The 22,524-nt window shown below is 45.9% G+C and overlaps 1 long non-coding RNA gene and 2 pseudogenes across 1 annotated transcript; 1 reads left to right on the top strand and 2 right to left on the bottom strand.

Moving 5' to 3' along the window:
* Positions 1–3,593: 3,593 nt before the first annotated feature.
* On the bottom strand, positions 3,594–3,893 carry LOC112312844 (biogenesis of lysosome-related organelles complex 1 subunit 2 pseudogene; annotated as a pseudogene).
* Positions 3,894–13,561: 9,668 nt separating this feature from the next.
* LOC128779741 (refilin-B pseudogene) lies at positions 13,562–14,380 on the bottom strand (annotated as a pseudogene).
* A 1,595-nt stretch (positions 14,381–15,975) lies between these two features.
* LOC123480634 (uncharacterized) lies at positions 15,976–21,733 on the top strand. Its single transcript, XR_006656719.2, has 3 exons — positions 15,976–16,100; positions 17,450–17,579; positions 21,501–21,733. It is a non-coding gene; the product is annotated as an uncharacterized lncRNA (long non-coding RNA).
* Positions 21,734–22,524: the final 791 nt, after the last annotated feature.

Below are 22,524 nucleotides of genomic sequence, written 5' to 3'. Positions count from 1 at the left end.
TTTTAAAAAATAATTTTAAAAAGACTAGTGAGGATTGTGGCTGAGTGAGACAGAGGGCTTTTGGAGTCCCAAGCATTCCTCTTAAAGGGCCTGCACATGGACTCACTCAATCTAACTCTGAGCTCCAGTGCTGGAACAGCATCTTGAAAGATGCCAGGGACATATAAGGAGGGACTGAATCATCTGGCTTCAGGGTGAGGGCGGGAGGGGCAGCTTTCTCTCAGACAGGAGGAACGGCAGAAGCCATTGTTCCTTTGCTGAACCCTCTCTCTGCAGACTCAGGTGCACTCATATCTGTTTCCTTCAACATGGTTCACACTGTTTGCCCTGCCCTGAGACCCTGCCCCACCCAACTTGTGGGCCCACCCGAGCCACTTCTAGTGGCTTTTCCATACAAATGGCCAGCCTTGGCTCATGCTGTGGACTTTCCTAAAATCTCTCAAAGGCTCACAATTCCCAAACAAGCAGCATCTGGCCCCATAACTCTTTCTAAGTACCCCTCATCCAGCGTTAGCAGCAGCTGGACTCGGTTCACAGCTTAGCCTCTTTCAGGCACCTCCAAGCCCAGCACAAGTGGTGACCATCAGCTTAGACCAGGTGGCCCGCAGCAGGGCACAGGCAACAGCTGACCTTGGCCTGCACCTTTCAAGAGACCCCAGAGCCAGCACACCTGGTGGCCAGCTTCAGAACACATGAGAGCTCTACCCAACCACTTCCACAAATGACACACACAAAGGGCAGGCTCAGAAGGTACCAGAGGCCCACGAAAGCAAATCTGGTATGTAGGGTCAGCCTCGGCACAACAGCTTCTCTACTGTAGTCACAGCCAGTTCTTACAATCAATCACCCTGAGAGTCAATCCCTCCAAACAGCAATCAAGGGTCAACTAGAACAGGAAGACACACACAACCCTACAAGGGACACACCTGGAGCACCCAGCTCAGGTGACCAGGGAGACTATGCTACGGGCCCCACAGGACCCCTACTACATAAAGTCACTCTGCGAAGACCAGGAGATGTAAGAGCTCTACATAAAAACAAACACAGACAGACAAACAGGGAGACAGACAAAATGGGGAGGCAAAGAAATGTGTCCCAAATGAAAGAACACGAGAAAGCTCCAGAAAAAGAACTAACTGAAATGGAAACACGCAAACTACAAGATTCAGAGTTCAAAACAATGGTTATTTTCACAGCAAAAGAAACCATCGACAGAATGAAAAGGCAGCCCACTGAACTAGGAGAACATACTTGCCAATGATCTATCTGATAAGGAGTTAATATACAAAATATATAAAGAACTTAACACAACTCAACACCAATAAAACAAACAATCCAATTAAAAAAGGATCTGAACGGACACTTCTCCAAGGAGGACATACAGATGGCCAATAGACATATGAAAGGATGCTGAATGTCACTAATCATCAGAGAGGTGCAAATTAAAACCACAATGAAACATCACCTCACACCTGTCAGAATGGCTACCATCAATAAATTAACAAACAATAAGCACTGGCAAGGATGTGGAGAAAAGGGAACCCTTGTGCACTGCTGGTGAGATTGTAGATTGGTGCAGCCACTGTACAAAATAGTATGGAGTTTCCTCAAAAACTTAAAAATAAAACTGCCTTTTGACCCAACAGTTCTACAATTTGTGCCCCATAGTAGCTAGCCCTGTCTTCTATACCAGCTGTCACCAACACAGCAGTAGTAGTTTTTTTATTCCATAGTATTGTCACTTATCTGCCTTGAAGAAACTTATTGGCTAAACTTGCGTGAGGTACATCGAAGTCGGGGCACTGATGTAATCTAACAAATAAAGGTCCACCCTTAGTTCCTGGAACATAGAAAGCCCCCTTATATGATTGGGGCCCAGGTGATAACACAAAATCATTAATTTTTTGCAAATGCAATTTATTTGCAATTGTATTGAAACTGATGTTTTCAAAGAAGTCAACTTCATTGTCAACATTTCAAGCACAGTTTCATCTTCTAAGCAGGCAGGACACCAATTTTGTGTATGTGTATGTGTGAGTTCGTGTGTTTTCTGAATAAAAGACCTCAAGCCCTGGCTGGTGTGGCTCAGTGTGTTGGGTACTGGCCTGCGAGCCAGGGGGTCACCAGTTCAATTCCTGGTCAGGGCGCATGCCTGGGTTGTGGGCCAGGTCCCTAGTTGGGGGTGAGGGAGCAGCAACCACACTTTGATGTTTCTCTCCCTCCAATCCCCTCTCTTTAGAAATAAATAAAATCTTTTTTAAAAAAAGACCTCAAAACATGACCCTGCATTTACATTATAAAGTCATAGGCTGGGAATCCCAGCTGTGCCCTCTTTAGAAGTAGTGTAAGGCTGCCACTTGCCAGGACAGTGTTATTTTGCACAAGGTCTCAAGGCAAACTGCCTTTGGGAGATCGAAGGAGTCCAGAAGTCCCTTGTTGGTGATGTTGATAATAGCTATGTTTTCTCCATTGCCCCAGGCAAACAAGGTCCCATCCTCACTAAAGGTCTAGATAGATGTTGTAGTTTTCCCCCAGATTGCCTTGGAAACACTGTGCTTTCTGTAAAATGTGGCGGTCCGTTCACCAAGTACAGCCCTTCTGATCCTTGGGCTATTGGGGGCAGCGCGGAGAGCTCCATCCTGTACCAGAAAAGGGAGTTTCACTGTTTTCATAAGTTAATTGTATACATTATTATTTTTTTACTTTAAATAGTTTTTATTTTTTCAATTATAGTTGACGTACAATATTATATTAGTTTCAGGTGTATAACCCAGTGATTAGATTTTACATAACTTACTAAGTGATCATCCTGGTAAGTTTCACACCCATCTGACACCATACATCGTTATTACAATATATTTCACTATTGCTTGTGTTGTCCTTTACACAATATAGTGAAATATATATATCTGTTGTCCATGGCTATTCTATGACTACCACTTTGTACTTTCTTCTTCTTTTTCTATTTTTAAAGATTTATGTATTTATTTTTTGAGGGAGGGGAGAGAAACATCAATGTGTGGTTGCTTCTTGTGCTCCCCTGACTGGGGACCTGGCCCGCAACCCAGGCATGTGTCCTGACTGGGAATCCAACTGGTGATCCTTTGGTTCACAGTCGGGCACTCAGTCCATTGAGCTACACCAGCCAGGGTGAGTCTTTTTTGTTTTGTTTTCCTTTTTTAATTGAGATCTTGTTAGCCAAACATTAACATCAATAGAAAAAACAACCATTTGCTCAGTAACTCAAAATCCAGCCACTTAAGAAAATAATGTAGAGAAAATAAGCCCTCTCATTTGATTGGCCTAAAAAGCCCAGGCTTACCCTAAACTTTGAGAGACTCTGTGTCCTAAATGGATAATGAAGCATTCAGGTAAAAGGTAGGAGGTTGTAAGTGTGAGTTTCTGAGGGACACTGCCCCCGGGGAAATTCAGGAGTAGCCACAATTCTCCAGTTTAACTCCAATGGCGGGATGTTTCTGGGACGGCCAGCATGGTCTCATTTCTAGGAGTTGTGACAATTCATCAGCCTCACAGCAAGGTCTTATAAAACATTCTCCCACATTAAAAAAGACTGTTCCCCAGGAATAAGTTTTTCATTGCTCCTCCACCTTCTTATACTTGGCTTCCAGTTTTTTTGAATATGCATCCAATGTGTAGGCTTTCTGCTCAAGAGCTGCTACCTGCTCCTCAATAACATCGGTTTGATCCACATAAGGCTGTCGTTCATCATGCTTCTGGTTTAAGTCCTTTAAGCTTCTACTAATGTTTATAGCAATATCTTTCATTTCAAGATACTTTAGCCTGGTTCATTTATTTGCATTTTCCAAGGGCTTATAGTCTTCACTGGTGGCCATCAGTTCCCCAGTCAGGTAAGTTGCCATTTTGGAGAACATGTCCCGGCAGAGCTCAGTGATGTCAGCCTCAGAGGGCTCCTTCGCTTCCTCAGCTGTTTCCATGGTGGCATCATCTCTAACTGGCTCCTCTTGCTGGCTCGCCAGGACACTTTTTGCTGCAGCCGTTGCCACCATGCTCCGCCCCACGCCACTTCCAGTTCTGTATTTGAGTCTTGACTGCTGTTGGCCTGCTCCTGTGTAGGGTCAACCCTTGGGCTGGCTGATTGTGAGGATCAACTCTGACCACAGTGTACAAGCCGCTATGTGGGTGCTGACCACATGAAGCAGGGTTCACCTCAGCAGGGTCTGGTATCTGCTGAGATTCCTTTCGGATATGCCATGTGCAAAGCTAATTGGATCCTTTTCTGATGTTGTCTGAAGCTGGCTACTGTGTGTGCTGGCTCTGGGACCTTTTAGGAGGAACTCGGGCAGACCAATGTCAGATGCTGCCTGTGACTGGCTCTGGGCCTCCTGTTTGGAGCTACATAGTGACCCCCAATTTGTGGCTGCCTCTGCTGGTTCTGGGTGTGTGCAGGATGGAGCAAGCTGTGCACCAAGGCCAACTTTTATCAGCACTAGGTCTAGGGTCAGGTCAGCAAAATTTTCAGGGCACCTTGAGATCTGCCTCCACCTTCCAGCTGCCGGTTAGGCTCAGTCACTGAAATCACCTCTGGTGGTACTCAAGTTACATGAGGGAGGTTCTCAGTGAGTCACCAGGTAGGGGCAAGTGGTGTTTACCAGATTGAATCAGGTTCAAACTCAGTGTCCATGCCGTGTCTAAGGCCATTCGGCAAACATCCCAGGGTATACCAAATCTAGCTGCCACCCTGTGGGTGATCACAGATCTATGTGGTGGGGCAGGGTCTCAGGCTGTCTCAGGGTGAGGCCAGCATTGTTTATCAGGCTTAAATAGACCAAGATTTGGCCGTGTGAAGGGAGGGTTCTGCCCCAGTTGGGCATGTGAGAGAAAACTGGTTTTCGCCCTTGTGAGGGGGAGGTGCCCGTCAGGTTTGCAGGAATGTGGGATGAGTGGCACTGCCCCAGAGTCACATAACTCAGTCTGTCCTGGATTCTATCCTGACCTCAGCAGGGTGGAACCACAAGAAATCAGAAGGCTGGGGCCATTGGGAATCCAGAGAGTGGGGCTCATTGATCTCCCATGAGGGGGTGGTGCCATTCAGGTTCACTGGAAAATGGGGGGAATGGCTGCTGCCCCAAAGCCACACAACTCAGTTACTAACACCCCTTGATTCTGCCCAGCCCTCTACACCCCGGCTCAGGCAGCTGACTCCTCAGTAGTACCAAGCTCCACAGGGTGGGACAAGAGGGAACCCAGAGGGTGGGGCTATTGCTTTCCCCCACACAGATGTCATATGGAAGGTTGTGCTGTACCCAAGAAAGATGGTATCTACAGTATGGGAGAGTGACTCAGACCAGAGAGCAGACTAATGATTGTCAGAAGGGACGGGTGTTAGAGACTGGGTAAAATGGCAAGGAGATTAAGCAGTACAAATTGGTGATTACAGAGTAGTCACAGAATTAGAGAGTTTCTCGATCCATTCCCAGATGAAAAAAGGGTAAGTAGGAAACAAAGGTATATGTAGGAAGATCTCCCTAATTATGTAAAATAAATATTTATACGATCAGATTTTCTAACATCAAGTAATCCTTTTGAGGCAGCAGACAGCACAGCAAGAAGGCCCGCACTGCTGCGCCGCTGTTGTGAGCCAGCATCTAGCGTCCTGGTTGCCAGGAAACACCTTCTAGCACTTAGGTCGAATGAACCGCAAACCAAGGCAGAGAGGAGGGGGGAGACATGTCTCACCCACTGATCAGCAGTCCTGAGCCTGGTCCGGTAATAATGCCAGGTGTTCCAACGCCACAGGAAACACCACGCTAACGCAAGAGGAGGAAAGTTCTTGAAATTCTGTGTAGCAGTTCCACTCTCTGGGAAGGAAAGCCTTTGAAACTGTGCTTTCATCCCAAGGCCTGAAAGGCGGGAGAGGGTCCACGGTGCCCAAAGAGCCTATAAATAACTTTGGGAAACGACCTCAACTTTAATTAACTGCCTCCTGTCACATATTTGTTTTACAAGATGAACAAATGGAGTTTGGAGCAAGATAAGGATTCGGGCTAACAGACCCCTACAGTTAACCTAAGTGTGGGTAGTCACATCCCCCCAGGAAAGCTGGCACCACATTTACCCACCAACCAATATATAACTTCTACTCCCATCCCGCCAACTATGTGAGTCCTCAGAACAAAGGACTTGCTCTCTCGGCTCTCTGGCCTCCCAGCCTTCAGCCGCCCTTACTTTCACCACCCTGCTTTGCCCTGCACCTATGCCTTTCACTCTGCCACTGTAGCTAGGCCCATAAAGATTCAATCCCTGTCTCCACTTATTGGGTCCGGTAGGTGACAGGCAGCATGAACATATCATTTCTGTCTCAAAAATCTTGCATAACACTTGTCCCTAACCCATCATTAGCTACACTCTATTTGTGAACAATCTTGAATTATCTGTTTTCCCTCTCCCAGTTGGAAACATCTGACCTGGTTTGTTAATGTTGAAGTTATTTTGATAAGGCAATGCACGTTGCTAGTCAGCGGAGAGATTTTCCCTGAGAACAGGGAGGGCTGGTGTCTCCAGTGCCTTCCATGGGTGTGGAGGATGAAGAACGCAGCCCAGCAAAGAAAACAGGTGTCTCTTCAGCTTTAGGCTCTTTATTTAGAAGGCTGGCAATTGGGTTTATACCCTAACAGACTGTCTTAAATTCCATTTTCACCGGGCCCTTTTTATAAGGAGATGAAAAGTGTAGGTAAGGGGTTTGGAATTCAGGGGGAAAGTTAATCAGATAAAAGCTGCAGCGTTCTTTCATCTGTGTCCTGGGTGGTGGGTTTCTCACCCTGGAGGACACCGACTCAGATACTATCCTGACTTCTTGCAGTCCCTCCTGAGGCACAAAGGCGGAACTGCTTCTGGTCTCCTGGAGTCAGGGTGGGTCACACCTTCAGTTCCCGAAACAATAGCTTTTTACATACATGGATTACTACACTTATTAGCTATCACCTGAAACTAAAAATTTTCCAACATTTGAGCCTCCCATCAATACCAAGGGGAAAAATTAATCAGAGTTTATTTTCATTTAAATGAGGGATGCAGCCCCATACCAGTTCCCCCCAGTCCAGGGTTCTAGTGCCAGGAAGATAAGACCCCGTAATTTCTGGCTGTAAAACCCAGTGCGGATGGAGGCTGTGAAAGACGAACTGCCAGAGTGCCAGGCAGTTCCTCTGAAAGGGCCCCACACAGACTTAACTCGGACTCACTCCCTTTGAGCTCCAGCACTAAGGCAGCAACTCGAAAGGCATCAGAGGCATGTGGGAAGGAACTGAAGGATCTGGCATCAGGGCACTAGCTGGGGGGCAGCTTCCTCCCCTCACAGATTCAGCAGGCAGGCACCATTCCTGAGACTCCACCAACCTGGCTCACACCGCTTGCCCCCACCCTGGTGACTCACTGAGGCTCTGCCCCACCCAACTTTCAGGCGCACCTAAGCTGTTCCAGTGGCTTTTCCATGTGAATGGCTTGTCTTGGCTCAAGCTTCAGATTTTCCTAACTTCTCTCAGACTAGCTGCATCTGGCCTCGGTGCGCTCCAGGCTTATTGCTAAGTGGCCCCAGACCCAGCACTAAGAGCCACCAACCTTGGTTCACAGCTCAGACTTTCTTGGGCACCTCCAAGCCCAGCAAAGTAGCAGCCAACAATAGATTGCTTTGTAGCTTATGCCAGGTGACACCCAGTAGAACACAGGCTGACCTTGGCCTGCACGTCCCAGGAGGCCCCAGAGCCTCAATCCCTCCCATTGACCTGTCAATAGTAATCAAGGCTCAACTACAACAGGAGGGTGTATTCAGCCTACACAAAGGGCACGCCTCGAGTACCAGCTTGGGTGACAGGGGAGGCTGTGTCACTGGGCCCTACTGAACAGTCACTACATTAGGCCACTCGTTCAAGCCAAGGAGTCATAGCAGCTCTATCTAGTACATAGAAGCAAACACAGGGAGGCTGCCGAAATGAGGAGACAAAGAAACATGGCCCAAATGAAAGAACAGAACAAAACTTCAGAAAAAGAACTAAACAAAATGGGGACAAGCCATCTGCTTGCTAGATGCAGAGTTCAAAATACTGGTTCTAAGGGTGCTCAGTGAACTCGGGGATTACTTCGACAACTTAAAAAGGGTCATGGAAACCATAAGAAGGATATACTAACTGAAATGAAGAACAATTTACAGGGAATCAACAGTAGAGTGGATGAAACCAAGATTCAAATCAGCAATTTAGAATATAAGGAAGCTAAAAACACCCAATCAGAACAACAAGAAAAAAAGAATCCTCTCCCCAAAATGAGGATAGGGTAAGGAGCCTCTGGAACAACTTCAAGAATACCAATATTTGCATCATGGGGGTGACGGAAGGAGAAGACAGAGCAAAACATTGGAAACATATTTGAAAAAAATATGTTTTACCAAGTTTCCTTTCCCAAACTTGGTAAAGGAAATGGTCATATAAATCCAGAAAGTGCAGAGAGTCTCAAATAAGATGAAATGATACAGACCCACACCAAGACACATCATAATTTTTTTTAGATTTTAGATTTTATTTATTTATTTTTAGAGAGGGGAAGGGAGAAAGATGATGTGTGGTTGTCTCTCATGCTCACATGCCCACTGCTGGGGACCTGGCCTGCAACCCAGGCACGTGCCCTAGACTGGGAATTGAATTGATGACCCTTTGGTTCGCAGGCCGGCACTCAGTCCACTGAGCCGCACCAGCCAGGGCCAGATACATGATAATTAAAACGCCAAAGGTTAAAGACAATTAGAGAATCTTGAAATAAGTAAGAGAAAAGCAGTTACCTACAGGGAACCCCTTTAATTTCTCAAAAGAAACTTTCAACACTAGAAGGGATTGGCAAGAACTATTCAAAGTCATGAAAAGCAGGGACCTACAGCCAAGATTGCTCTACCCAGCAAAGATATCATTTAGAATCGCAGGACATATGAAGAGCTTCCCAGACAAGAAAAAGCTAAAGGAGTTCATCATTACCCAACCAGTGTTATATGAAATGTTAAAGGGTCTTGTGAAGAAGAAGGAAAGGAGAAGGAGAAGGAGAAGGAGAAGGAACTGCGTACAATGGAATGGCAATAAATACCTACTTATAAATGATTGAATCTAAAAACAAAATAAACAAGCCAGCAGAACAGAAACAGAATCATAGATACAGGGAATGCTTTGATGGTTGCCTGATGGGAGGGGAGTTGGGGAAATAGGGAAAAAGCTGAAGGAACTAAGAAGTACAAATTGGTTGTTACAGAATAGTCATGGGGATATAAAGTACAGCATATGGAATAGAGCAGCCAAAGAATATATTTGCATGACCCGTGGACGTGGACAATGGTGTGGGGATAGCCTGAAGGAGTTGGGGGGCATCTGGGTAGAGGGTGACAAAGGGGAAAAAATTGGAACAACTGTAACGACATAACATAAACAATAAGATGTAATAAAGATATCATAAAAAAGAGACAGAAAAAGATGAATATGTAGTCACAAATAAAGGTACCCAGAGTCAATGCAATACAAAGCAAAGCAAGGAAAACCACATCAATATTTGAAGAAGCATAATTCAAAACTATAATTTTTAAATTTGGCAAAAGAGGTTCTTCCAATCGATGAGTACAATTCATGGAAAATGTCTACCAATAAGCTTCGAATTTCAAAGCGTTTATAAATGCAAAAAACTCATTTCCGTTCATGTTAGATCAAAACTAACCATAAAGAAGTTCAGCAAGACATTTAAAGCCTCTGTATAAAAAATAATAATTGGGTAAGACATTAATAAAGGCCATTATTACACTAATCACATAGTAAGGAATAACATTATTTTCCTGGGTTGGAAGAGGGGACATTGTAAAGAGCATGAGCTTCAAGCCAAGCAGAATCCAGCGGTCTGATGACTTTCATAAAGAGATTCCTTTCTGTCACTTCTCTTTAGCGTAGAATGGATCGCAGTGTAGACTGCATTCAAAGTGGCTTCCCCGGGCTGCAGTCTTTACCTTTCACACGTATCAGCAAAGAGTGAGGCAGAAACTACATTGGTATCTTACGGCAGACTTTCCCTGCTTGTCACCTCAGTTTTTATAAACAGTGTGGGGATTGCTTGAGTGTAAGCCCTTTAAATTTTTTAATCTGAAATAAATTTAGACTTACAGAAAAGTTTCAAAAATAGTTTTCATATACCCTCCATCCAACTTTTCCTACTATTACCATCTTCCATAACCATAGTACAATTATCTAAATCAGAAAATTAAGATTGCCACAATACTTTTAAGTAAACTATAAGCCTTTTCTTAAAAAGATAATTTATTGTTAAATGAAGAAGTCACAAAGCAAAATGGAGTGGGACAGAGATGTCAAAGATAAGTTTAAAAAGTAGTTTTTGTCAAATATTATTCTGGATTTCCTAAGGTTAGAAACAGGAGTTCATCATCACCAAGCCATTATTATATGAAATGTTAAAGGGTCTTATCTAAGAAAAAGAAGATCAAAAATATGAACAGTAAAATGACAACAAACTCACAACTATCAACAAGTGAACTTAACAGAAAAGAAAAACAATGAAAACAAAAACAAAGCTAACAACTAGAACAGGAACAGAATCAGAGGAATAGACATCACATGGAGGGATTTCAGTGGGGAGGGGGAAGGGAAGAGTAGGGGGAAAGGTACAGGGAAGAAGAAGCATAACTGGTAGGCATTAAATAGACAGCGAGAGATCAAAAATGGTATAGGAAACAGAGAACTCAAAAAAAACTCATATGTACAACCCATGGACATGAACTAAGGGGGGCAATGCTGGAGGGTTGGGGGGTGCAGGGAAGAGGGGGGATAATGGGGGGGTAATGGGGGGATAAGTTAGGAAAACTGCTATAGCTTAATCAATAAAATATACTTAAAAAAGAAAAAAACAGGAGAAGTCTTCAATGAAAAGGCAATCATTCTTTTCTAAAAGGTCTGGATGAAAACAACATTTTTTCAGAAAATACAGATCACTCTCATGACATGAAAGCCATCATTTAAGAACCTGAGAAAAAAGACTTTAGTTCATAAGTAAACTGTATCTCCCAGATACACTTAGGAACGTCTGGTTTTACTGAGTGAGTTTTACAAATCATTGCTTCCACTGTGCGAACCGACACGAACTCAGCATTGAACACTTCTTTTTTCTGCAACTTTCAGCCAAGCAGATTTGAGGAAAAAAGATTGGAACCAAAGTTTGTTTCCTAGTGAATAACTTAACAAAATAAAACCTGCTTATTAATTCGCCTTGTACATTCACAATCACTCATTTCTACTTACTTTACTGACATAATTCAGAGCCTCAACCCACCCAGAATGATTTGCCTGAACTTAACCCAATCCCCCCAAACCAAAATCTCACGTGGATGTCTCAGAACACTGCTGTGGTCGAAGGCCATGTTCTCCAGCCCTTGTCTCTGCTGACCCCACTCAAGTGTCCCCACCAGGCCAGGGCAAAGCCTTGGGAATTCTCTTAACATAACTTAAAAATTACATTTATCACTTGCCTTAAATGGCAAGATTATGGAGTTGGAGAAAAAATTCCATTTTTATTATAAATGCTGTGTTATTTGCTTTTCCAAACACAGGGAGCATGTGTTGCTCTGCATGATGAAGGAGACTGCAGGGCCCCGGAGAGCCACACTAAGGGACCCTCCACACCCCCACACCCTGAGCCCCACTGAAGCAAACTCAGAATGGTCCACCCCCCTGCAGGCTCCACCGGAGGATGCTTCCAGTCGGGAGCACGACAGACTGAATATTGTTAAATCTGAAGAGAACACCAGACAGTTTGGCTCTACAGGCCTCCAATGACTTTAAATCAAGGTGATTATCATCACACCTGCTCTCCTCAGAACGGAAGTCCCTGCGGTGGCTCCTGGAAACCCATGCAGCCATCAGTTCTGCTTTCAGGGCAGATGGAAGCATCAACAGAAACCCGAGACACAGTAAGAGTCCCAGCTTACAATATTCTGTAACCCTTGAACGCCTGACATAACTGGGTTGTATTCAGAGGGAATATTCACGGTTTGTCCTTTCCAGTATTAGAAGAGAAAAAGCCACCTGCCACTGTCCTCACTCAAAAACCCCAGGGATTGGTAGGAAGGAGAGGTGTTGGGGTGAGGCAGGGTGGGCAGGGGGTGAGGCCAGTGGCGGCCTGCCCGCGCTCCGCCCCCCCCACTCACCCCAAGCTCTTGGCCCAGCTGCCATCCCTGCTTCCGAGGCCGATTTGGCTGAATTCACAAAGTTTCTTCAGCTCACACTCAATGCCGAAAGTGCCACTTACACTAAAGTGGACACTTAAAGGAAATGTGTACCATCTCAACAGCACTCAAATTTTGGAGCGGGACTTGGGACATCCGTCCCTGCTTTGACTTCACCTGGGGAGCCATTTCCCCACTTTAGGCTCAGACTTAAGGCACTGGCGGAATTCCTCTGCCACGCCGGCACAGTCAAAGTCCTAAGAGCCGTTGACCCAGCATCCCTGGAGAGGACACCCATCCTGAGGAACCAGACCACCAGGAACACCTGTCTATACCTGCCTCCTCCCAGGTGGTGTCAGGTCCTCGGTGTGGCCAACAGTTCTCGCTGTGACTGAAAGCTCCCTGTGGAGTCCCAAGAAGCATTTTCCCCAAGCACTCTTTTAAAATGTTGCCTCCCTGCAGTGTTTTGTCTTATGAATAAAAAATAGGGAAGTATTTGGGCACCCTAAAATACAGATCAAGAGAGTTACACAAGCCTGTGGAGACTCTCGAAGGGCACCCAAGGTGCTCTGCCAGACTCTGAGCTCAGGAGCAACTGGTGGAAGGAACAGGAACCGAAGCCATTGCTTCCGAAGTCCACCCACAGTTGACCTGACCCTGCTGCAGAGGTGAACACGGGATGAACCTTTTCTTTCTTAAATCTTATTCTGCAGTTTGGGTTTTGGGGTTTTTTTTGGGGGGGGGTGATGCCATAAAAAAGATTTAGAGAATTAGAAGTGTTTCGATGAACAGGAAACGGACATGGCAATAGAAAAAATGGAACGGAGCGCCAGCCACACTCCACACAGACTGAGCCCACACGGTGTCACCGCTTACCGAACTGGCACCACTGTCCAGGCAGTGAAGACCCCCCGGCTGAAATTTCTTAAAACTCACCTTTTCTATTCCAGAGACTTTCCCCACGCTCTTTCACAGACACGCTGGCCAATGGAGAAGGAGCTTTTCCCTCCCTCCCTATTTCAAATAGTGGCCCTTTTCCTTTTGCTGTAGTCTCTTTATTTTCTCATCAAATTGAGACATGGGGGGGGGGGTTGCTCTGCAGCAACAAACTAGAAATACACTCCTTTTAAAAACAATTTGACAATTTTTAAAAAACCAAATTCTCTCAATTACGATAAGATTCCGTGACATTTTTTTTCTTTCCCAGGCTAGGCTTAGAGGTATCTCTAGGTTAGATTCCCAGGAGCATGAATGACACTTGAAGGTGGCGTGGCCCCATGAGACCAGGGCTACGTGGGAGCTGGTCCAGCCCCACCCAACCTGCTGGAGTCACCACACCTCCGAGAGGTAATCACCGCCCAGGAACTCTGTTGCTTCAAGCTCCACGCTGGACGGGAACTTCCTCAGCGTCTTGCAACAGTTGTAATCTAGGGTGGTGGTATAGACGGTCTTGGGATACTTGGGGTGGCCGATGGCAGTGCTGAGGAAGCGGGTGGGCTTGTGGCGGGGCTCGAAGCGCAGCTCGGCCTCGTAGTTGCGCCACGTGCAATTGGGGATGCAGGAGGCCACAGCCAGGCCCAGAGGCAGGTGGGCTTCCTCACTGAAGTGCTGCTGCGCGTCCTACCCGACTGAGGAAGTGCACCTTACTTCCTTGGGTGGTAAGGGGTCAAACTCCACCCCTTCGTTAGACTAGGGGCTTAACTTCGGCGCGCAGCCGCAGGCAGGGGCGGGGCGGGGCGGGGCGGGGCGAAGCAAGGCTGGGTGCACGAGCTCAGGGGTGGCAGCCAGGTCCGGCTCCAGCGTTCCAGGTGCGGGCGCGCGCTTCCCTCGGCCGCCGCCGTGGTCCCTGGGCGCCGCGACCCCCCAGTGGCTGGGGCTGGGGCAGCCGCGAATCCGGGCTGGCCAGGACGCCGTCGCCCTTCTTCGTGTCCACGAGCTCGGGCACATCCTGCAGGTTCAGCGGGCCCACCGTGGCTGTGCGCGCCGCGGGGCGCCGGCCAGGGCAGCGGACGAGCGAGGGGCGCAGACCCGGGCCGGGGCTGCTGCCCGCCCTGCCGCCTTGTATATAAACCTTTTTTAGAATTTCCACTCGTTTTTCCACGAATATTCTTTTTACGTCCCAGGATCAAATCCTCTGTACTTACTCATTATGTCTCCAGTCTGTCAGAATCTCAGGCTTTCCTTGCATTTGTGACCTTGACATTCTGAAGAGTACTTATCAATTCTTTTGCAGAACGGATCTCAGTTTGGACTGAGATCGGACTCAGTTTGGAGATATGTCTTCTCATATTTGGACTGAGGTTCTGAATTTCGGGAAGGGGGATCATAAAAATTATGTGTTCTTCTCAGAGCGTCACACCAAAGGGTTTATAATGGTGACATCTTATTGTTGACCGGTGTTCACCTGATCACTATTAAAGTGTTCTCTTTCCAGGGTTTTTCTTTTGCTTGTTTTTTGCCCTCTCTTATTGATACCTCTCCTATCTGTTAGGTCCTTTCTGGGCCTAACGGTTCCAGTTTTGACACCGGATTTTCTTGCCCAAACCGCGGCAAATGCCTCCTTACTGGTCGCCCGGCTTCTCATTCTTTCCTTCACACTACTGTCAGTTTTTTCCCTTTAGTTTGTCCAGTTTTATGGAAATATCATTGATATATAATGTTCTATTAGTCCAGAGTATGCAACAGAATGATTTGATATATGTACACATTGTCACATAATTACCACAGTCATTTTACTTAACGTCCATCACCTCACAAAGTTTTAGTTTTTTTCTTATAGTGACAGTTTTTAAGATCTACTCTCTTAGCAACTTTCAAATATGCAATACAGTATGATTAACTATAGTTGCCGTGATGTCTGTTACGTCCCCCAAACTTATATTGATTTTGTAACTGGAAGTTTGTACCTTTTGACCCCCTTCACCCATTTGCCCCTCCCCCACTCCTGAGCCTCAGGCTACCACCAGTTTTTTCTCTGATCTATGAGTTCAGGTTTTTTCCTTAGTTCACCTGTGAGTGAGATCATACAGTATTTGTCTTTCTCTGTCTTACTTATTTCACTTAACAGAATGCCCCAAGATCCATAAATGTTGTCACACGTGGCAGGGTTTCCTTCTTTTTATGGCTGAGTCATAGTCCTTTAAACACAGTTACACATCACATTTTTATTCACTCATGGACACTTAGGTTGTTCCCATGTCTTTGCTACTGTGAATAACGCTGCAGTGAACAGGGGGTGCAGATATCTTTCAAGATAGTGATTTTTTTTTCTTCTGACAAATACCCAGAAATTTAATTGCAGGATCATAGAGTAGTTTTATTTTTAATTTTTTGAGAAACCTCCATAGTGATTTCCGTAGTGGCTGTACCAACTTACGTTCCCACCAACAGTGCACAAGGGTTCCCTTTTGTCCACATTCTCACCACCCCTCTCTCTTTCACCACTTTAAAAAATACATGCAGGTATTTTTTAAAGTGGTGAAAGTGGGCATTCTGTATTGCCCCTGATCTTAGACGAAATGCAGTTACTTCTCTGTAGTTTATTACATAATCGCTTTTTCACCCAGGCACTAAGTCATGTAACAGCTATGAGTCATTCATTACCTAGATGTTTTGGCCAGTAATTGGTGGAAGCAAACAAGCTGTAAAAGTGGTGTGACATTATTGGATCTTACTGAGCATAAAAGGCCTCCCTGGCACCCAGCCTCTTTTGCCTCTGGCTCCTCCCTATTCTTCCTGCCTGTAATACAGGCAACATGCCAGGATGTACTGCAACCCTCTGTGCCGTTGGGGAAACAAGCATGAAGATGAAAGCCAATATGCTAAGGGTGGTGGAGCAAAAACACGGAAGAGGCTGGAATCCGGGAAGGTATCAGTGAGCAGCTGGGCTAACTGCCTCAGCTGCCTACCTCTGGACTTCTCATTGTAAGGGAACCATGAGCCCCTACTCTATGTTTGGTTGGTTGGTTGGTTTGAGATAGATGAGGAGGATGTGGCGCGCGACTCGGAGCTGGTGTCGGGTCGGGCCACGCACCCCGCTGTCCCCTAGGGAAAGGGACCCGCGCTGGAGACTGCGTCCGCCACTCCCCTTCCTCCCTGTGCCCCATCCCAGCCCTTGACCGAAGCCCCGGAGGGATAAAAGAGGAGCTGGCGGTCTCCAAGCCCAGGCGGGACAGGTTGGTGGGCTTTCGCAGGGATGGACGCAGCAGTGGCGCCTTGGTCCTCCCTCCCATTCCTGCCGGCTGCTGGCCTTGGGGCGGAAAGGACAAACCTTTGTGTAGAGAGCTGATTCAACAATTCTCAGCGAGGAAACTGCTCTCCTAAGTACAATACCCCCAGCAAGAAGCAGGTCGCTGCGAATGGTTTAGTACTACGTTCCCCACAAATATGAGTTGCATGAAGGGCGAAGGGGCAGCCCCACTTTCCCACTCCCGTTTCTTGGGAGGAGAGGCTCTCCGCACCTACCTGGTCGCAACGTGGGTACAAGATAGGAAGCAGGTTGGAGATGAGCCTCCTCCCCCCTCCCGCCCCCCTTAAAATCACAGGCTGAGGCTCGTTCCTCCTGGGTGGAATTCTAACTTAGAGGCACTCACTCATAACCCCAGATGGTAGTTTACCCCCATTGGCTCCTCAGCTAAGCACATACACTAAATAAAGTCCCTACTTGTTAAAGCCATTGCTTTTCAGGCATTACTGTTTAGTTTCAGAGTCCTTACCAATACTGAGAATACTTGTTAATTGGCACATAGCAGTGCATGTTCTAGAATCCGGGCTAAGCAGACGGGAAGAGGTCAGGTGTCCAACCCCCCCCCCCCCGCCCCCCGGGCCAAATCAGTGTGTCTAGGAAGGAAGGTACTGAGTGACTTAAGCCACTGAATTTTGGAGCTAGATATGGAGTCAGCATTCCCATAATCAGACGCTGTCCAAATAGAAGTCAGGGACTTTGGGAAAAGCATTCATTGGAATGTGTTATCTCTAATATGGAAACCCTCAGGATTTGGTGGGGTATTTCTGCACCTGCAGAAATGCAGAATCATCACCAGAATTCATCTCTTCAAATGGGAAATCTGGCGTGGAGATTTAGAGCTGGTAAAATATGAACTGAAACGCAACTGAGACTATGATTTCTCTGACCTTTCTGGTGAAGAATGAGTTGATGCCATAGACCCGACTCTGCCAGCAGATGGCTTGGGATTCAGGACAGCCCCTTCATTTCAGGCGGCATCTGCGAACAAAGACAAAACCACATCTTCTGTGCACTAGACCAGAGAACGTGGAAGGCTTTGAAGGCAGGACTTCTATTCCATTGGAGCCAGTCAACAGAGATGCAATCCTAACGGCTCCCTGAGTGAGTACTTTGCAATGTAATGCACTTCATGGGACTTCTTGATCCATGAGCTGACATGGTGCAGGGTGGGGGAAACAGGGGCTCAGCTAACCTCTCTCCTCTTGACTGACTCCTGCAGGCTGTATTTCCCAGGCTCCAGTGATCGCTGGCTTTGAGGTTGATTCATCCTGGGGTGGGGCACGGGGCATGGGCAAGAGATTGCAAGAGAGGTAGAGAGAAGCAAGGTGTACCTTCTCTCCTGGTCCTACCTTAGATAGCATCTCTGGCAGCAACTGATCTCTGTCTTCCCAGTCCCTGCCCCACCCCAACTAGTCAGACCTGCTGACTCTAGTTTCCATTGATGACTCCTCCCTTGGGTTATGTGGCACTATCTCCTTTCTCCTTTTTTCCCCCAGTAAAGGGGTGGGCATGGCTATCCTCTGTTACTAATTTGGGTTGTTACAGCACCCCCAGCTTGACCCTTAGCTTCTCCAAACCCTGTGTAGCCCATTCCCTGTATGAAGTTTCCTCGGGTGTAAATACTCAAAGTGATTCTGTTTTCCTAAGAGACTCTGACTGAAATGGTATCTGGAAAGGAACATATTTGTGTTCTGTGGGCACCTGGCAGGTGGCATCTAGTCTTAGTGTTCCCTGGGACACTTGCTGAGTGGCCTCAGATCCACCACTGGCACTGAGTTGGAATCTGTATTGACCTGGTGAATGTCACTTGCCCCAACCTGATGACTCACTAAGAACCTCCCTCATGCAACTCATGTCCCACCAGAGGCTCTTTCAGTGACTGAGCCTAACAGGCAGCAGGCAGAGGCGGATCTCGAGGTGCCTTGGGTCCTTTGCCGACCTGCCCCTTGGTTCGACACTGGTGGAGGCAGGCCTTCGTGTGCAGCTTGGCCCTTCCCATGCAAACCCAGGCACAGCAGAGGTGACCACAGACTGTGGACTGTTGCGTAGCTTCAAACAGGTTGCCCACAGCCAGTTACAGGCAGAGTATGACATTGACATTCACCAGCATCCCTCCCAAGAGGCCTCTGGAACAACACAGCCCGTAGCCAGCTTCAGACAACATCAGAGCAGGATCCAATCTGCATCAATTAGCAGAATCCAAGGGGCACATACAAAGGGAGATTCCTGCGGGCACCAGACCCCATGGAGGTGAATTCTGCTTTGGGGGGTCAGCAACCACACAGCAGCTCATACACTGTGGTCAGGGTTGATCCTCATGGTCAGCCGGCCTGAGAGTCAACCCCCCACATGGATGGGCCAACATCCGTCCAGACTCAATTTCCATAGGAAGGCTCACATAACCCACACGAGGGACATTCCTGGAGCCCCCAGCTCAGGTGATCAAGGAGACTGCGCCACTGGGTCCCACAGGACACCTACTACATAAGCCCACCCTACCAAGACTGCCAGACATAGCAGATCTGCCTAATACACAGAAACAAACACAAAGAGGCAGCCCAAATGGGAAGACAAAGAAACAGGCCCCAAATAAAAGAACAAGAGAACTCTCCAGAAAAAGAACTAAATGAAATGTAGGTAAGAAATCTAGCAAATACAGAGTTCAAAAAAATGAGACTAGATCACCTTCTTGCACCATACACAAGAATGAACTCAAAATGGATTAAAGACTTAAATATAAGACTTGAAACCATAAAACTCCTCGAAGAAAACATAGGCAGTAAAATCTCAGACATTTCTCTTAGTTATATTTTTTGATATATCTCCTGCGGCAAGGGAAAGAAAAAATAAACAAATGGGATTACATCAAACTAAAAGTTTTTGTTCAGCAAAAGAAATCATCAACTAAATAAAAAGACAGTTCACTGAATGGGAGAACATATTTACCACTGATACATCTCATAAGGAGTTAATATCCAAAATTTATAAAGATCTCCTACAACTAAAAACCAAAAAAAAAAAAAAAAACCCAACAAACAATCCAATTTAAAATTAGACAAGGTACCTGCCCAATTTTACAGATGGCCAATAGACATATGAAAAGGTACTCATTGCCAACAATCATGAGAGAAATGCTAATTAAAACCACAATGAGATGTCACCTCACACCTGTCAGAACGGCCATCATCAATAAATCAACAAACAACAAGTGCTGGAGAGAATGAGGAGAAAAGGGAACCCGCGTGTACCATTATTGGTGCGAATACAGACTGTTGTGGCCGCTGTGGAAACAGTATGGAGTTTCCTCAAAAAACTAAAAGTGGAACTGCCTTTGGACCCCGTGATTCCCCTTCTGGGCATATATCTGAAAAAAACCAAAACAATCATTTGTAAGAATATACGGAACGCTGTGTTCATTGCAGTGTTATTTACAAAGCCAAGCTATGGAAGCAACCCAAGTGCCCATCAATAGACAAGTGGATAAAAAAGCTGTGGGATATACATAAACTGGAATATTACTTAGACATAAAACAGAATGAAATCTTACCATTCGCGACAGCATAGATCAGCCTAGAGGGTGTTTGTTGCTAAATGAAATAAGTCAGTAGTCCTTCCTGGTGGTCTTTCCCCTCCTCACCAGAGGGTGGCGCCCTGTTTCTAAGTTAAGGCAACTTCCTTAGGCTCGAAGTGCCTACCCCAGGTTGAACCTCTCGAGGCTGTCTCCCAGTTCTTTAGCAGAAAGTTGGGGAAAGGGGTACCAATGAGGGGGAACGGTGTAACCATTTGAGCACCCTCCACCCCAAATAATGGTGATAATGACTGACTTTATTGACATATGTGTAAGTTTAGCCAATGCCTCAAACATGTCACCTAATTATCATTTCCTTCCTGTGTGAAAACAATTAAGATCCAGTCTTTTAGAAACTTTGATGTTTATAATACTATGTTAAAATACAGTATTATAAATACATGTGTTACAAATAAATAATAAAATATTATAAACATCAAGTTATTATATCACAGTATTGTAAATACATAGATTACAAATAAATAATATAAATTACAAAAAATAATACAGTAATACAAGTACAAATAAATAACGCTATGGTGGCAAACATATTTTACTTCAAAATTCTTTGCGGTGATTGTTCTCAAAGTGTACAAAATGGGCACTGGTATCTTGTTGAAAGTGTAGCAGAAATGTGTGACTATGCTCACAATTTGTGCCTCAGTAAGAAAACTGAGGAAGCTCATTGTTCTCTCTGGGTCACTGACTAAGTCAGAGAAGCTGAAGCACCATTTCCCTTCTCATTTCCCCTTTGGTCATAAGTCAGTCGGAGGATGCCCCGATGACCATTTGGACATCGTCTGGTCCCATGAAGCTGGGAAGGCCCAGTCTTAGGAAGTCCACTGTGGTTATGGTGGACGGTGTTCTGCATTTTTATTTTGACCAATGAGGAGAAAGAGGCTTTTAGGCAATCTGGAATATGAGCAAGGGCAAACTGCTGTTGTCGATTTAAGAATGGCTTCCCCACGGGGCTTAGTCAGGCGTAGATCTCACAGTTAGCAAGGAAAAACTCTCTGGATGACTTCCAACCCACAGGCTGTCGTGGTCTGTGTCTATTATTTCTGATGTGCTTCTTCCTTCCTCATTTACTGTAGCATTTACATAACAAAAAAGGAAGAAACACAATAATCCAATAGCAAATATTTGGCTCGTAGTACATGACTAAAAGTTATGTTAATAGTGGGGGAAAAAGTGTTTTTGAATTTCTTCGGATAAAAACCTAGAAGTGGGATTGCTGGGTCATAAGAGAGTTCTAGTTTCAACTCTTGAGGAACCTCCATACTGTTTTCCACGGTGGCTGCGCCCATCTGCAATCCCACCAACAGTGCGCAAGGGCCCATTTTCTCTGCATCCTCACCAACTCTGGCCATTTGTTGACTTAGTGATGAAATCCAAAACACTCATTCAAAAAACTATCTGCACCCCCGTGTTCATTACCGCATTGTTTCCCACAGCCAAACACGGAACAACCTACGTGCCCATCGACAGACAAGTGGATGAAGAAAAGGCGGCATGCGCAATGGAGTAGCGCTCGGCCATAGAACAGAATGAAATGTTATCACTTGCGTCCACATGGACGGACCCAGAGGGTGTTATGCCACATGAACTAAGTCAAACAGAGAAAGACAAATCCCATGTGAGCCGTTCGCCCCCTACCATGTGCTTTCACTTACATGTGGAATCTAAAGAACAAAACAAAGCAAATGGAAACAGACTCATAGAGACAGAGAACAGACCGATGGTGGCCAGAGGATGGGGAGGGGTAGAGGGTTAGGTGGAAGCGGGGAAGGCACTGAGAGGTACAAATCGCAGTGACAGATAGTCCTGGGATGTACAGCACAGCACAGAGATGTGGTGACAGATACTGTAACACCTGTGCACGGTGCCAGGTGGGTGCTGGGCTTATCGGGGGGAGTCGCTTCATAAATTGTATAAATGTCTAACCGCTAGGCTGTGCACCGAAATTTAACATAATACAGAATGTTGACTGTCATTGGAAAATGAGAATTAAAAATAGTGGAAAAAGCCAGAGAGCAGCTAGTAAGGAATCAGTGTCATCACCCTAATGAGTGACAGGAAGGCCACTGTTGATAAGTGGGGAAGATGAGTGGGCTCTTGGACTGGCTTTGCTACGCTTACTCAGGGAGGGATGTGCGTTTTCTGTGTAGACCTGGCAGGGAGGAGGGTATAAGAATGCTAATCAGCATCATGTTGTATTCATGTTCTACCCCATATCACCTATTTTTAAACATACACACATATATGATCTAACAAAGTCTCACAGCAACAGCTCCAGGCATTACTATCAAAATATGAGAATGAAAGAAATCTAACAGTAGAAAATCTAAAAGTAGTAAATAGTCTTTTTTAAAATGTTTTACTTATTTATTTGTAGAGACAGAGGAAAGGAGAGAGAAAGAGGAAAGAAACATCGATCAATTCCCTCTGACACACCCACTACTGGGGACCTAGCCTGCA

Source organism: Desmodus rotundus, chromosome 12, assembly GCF_022682495.2.
Source record: "Desmodus rotundus isolate HL8 chromosome 12, HLdesRot8A.1, whole genome shotgun sequence".
Lineage (NCBI taxonomy): Eukaryota > Metazoa > Chordata > Mammalia > Chiroptera > Phyllostomidae > Desmodus > Desmodus rotundus.
The sequence above is the reverse complement of the archived record's forward strand: the minus strand, read 5'-3'. Positions and strand labels throughout refer to the sequence as shown.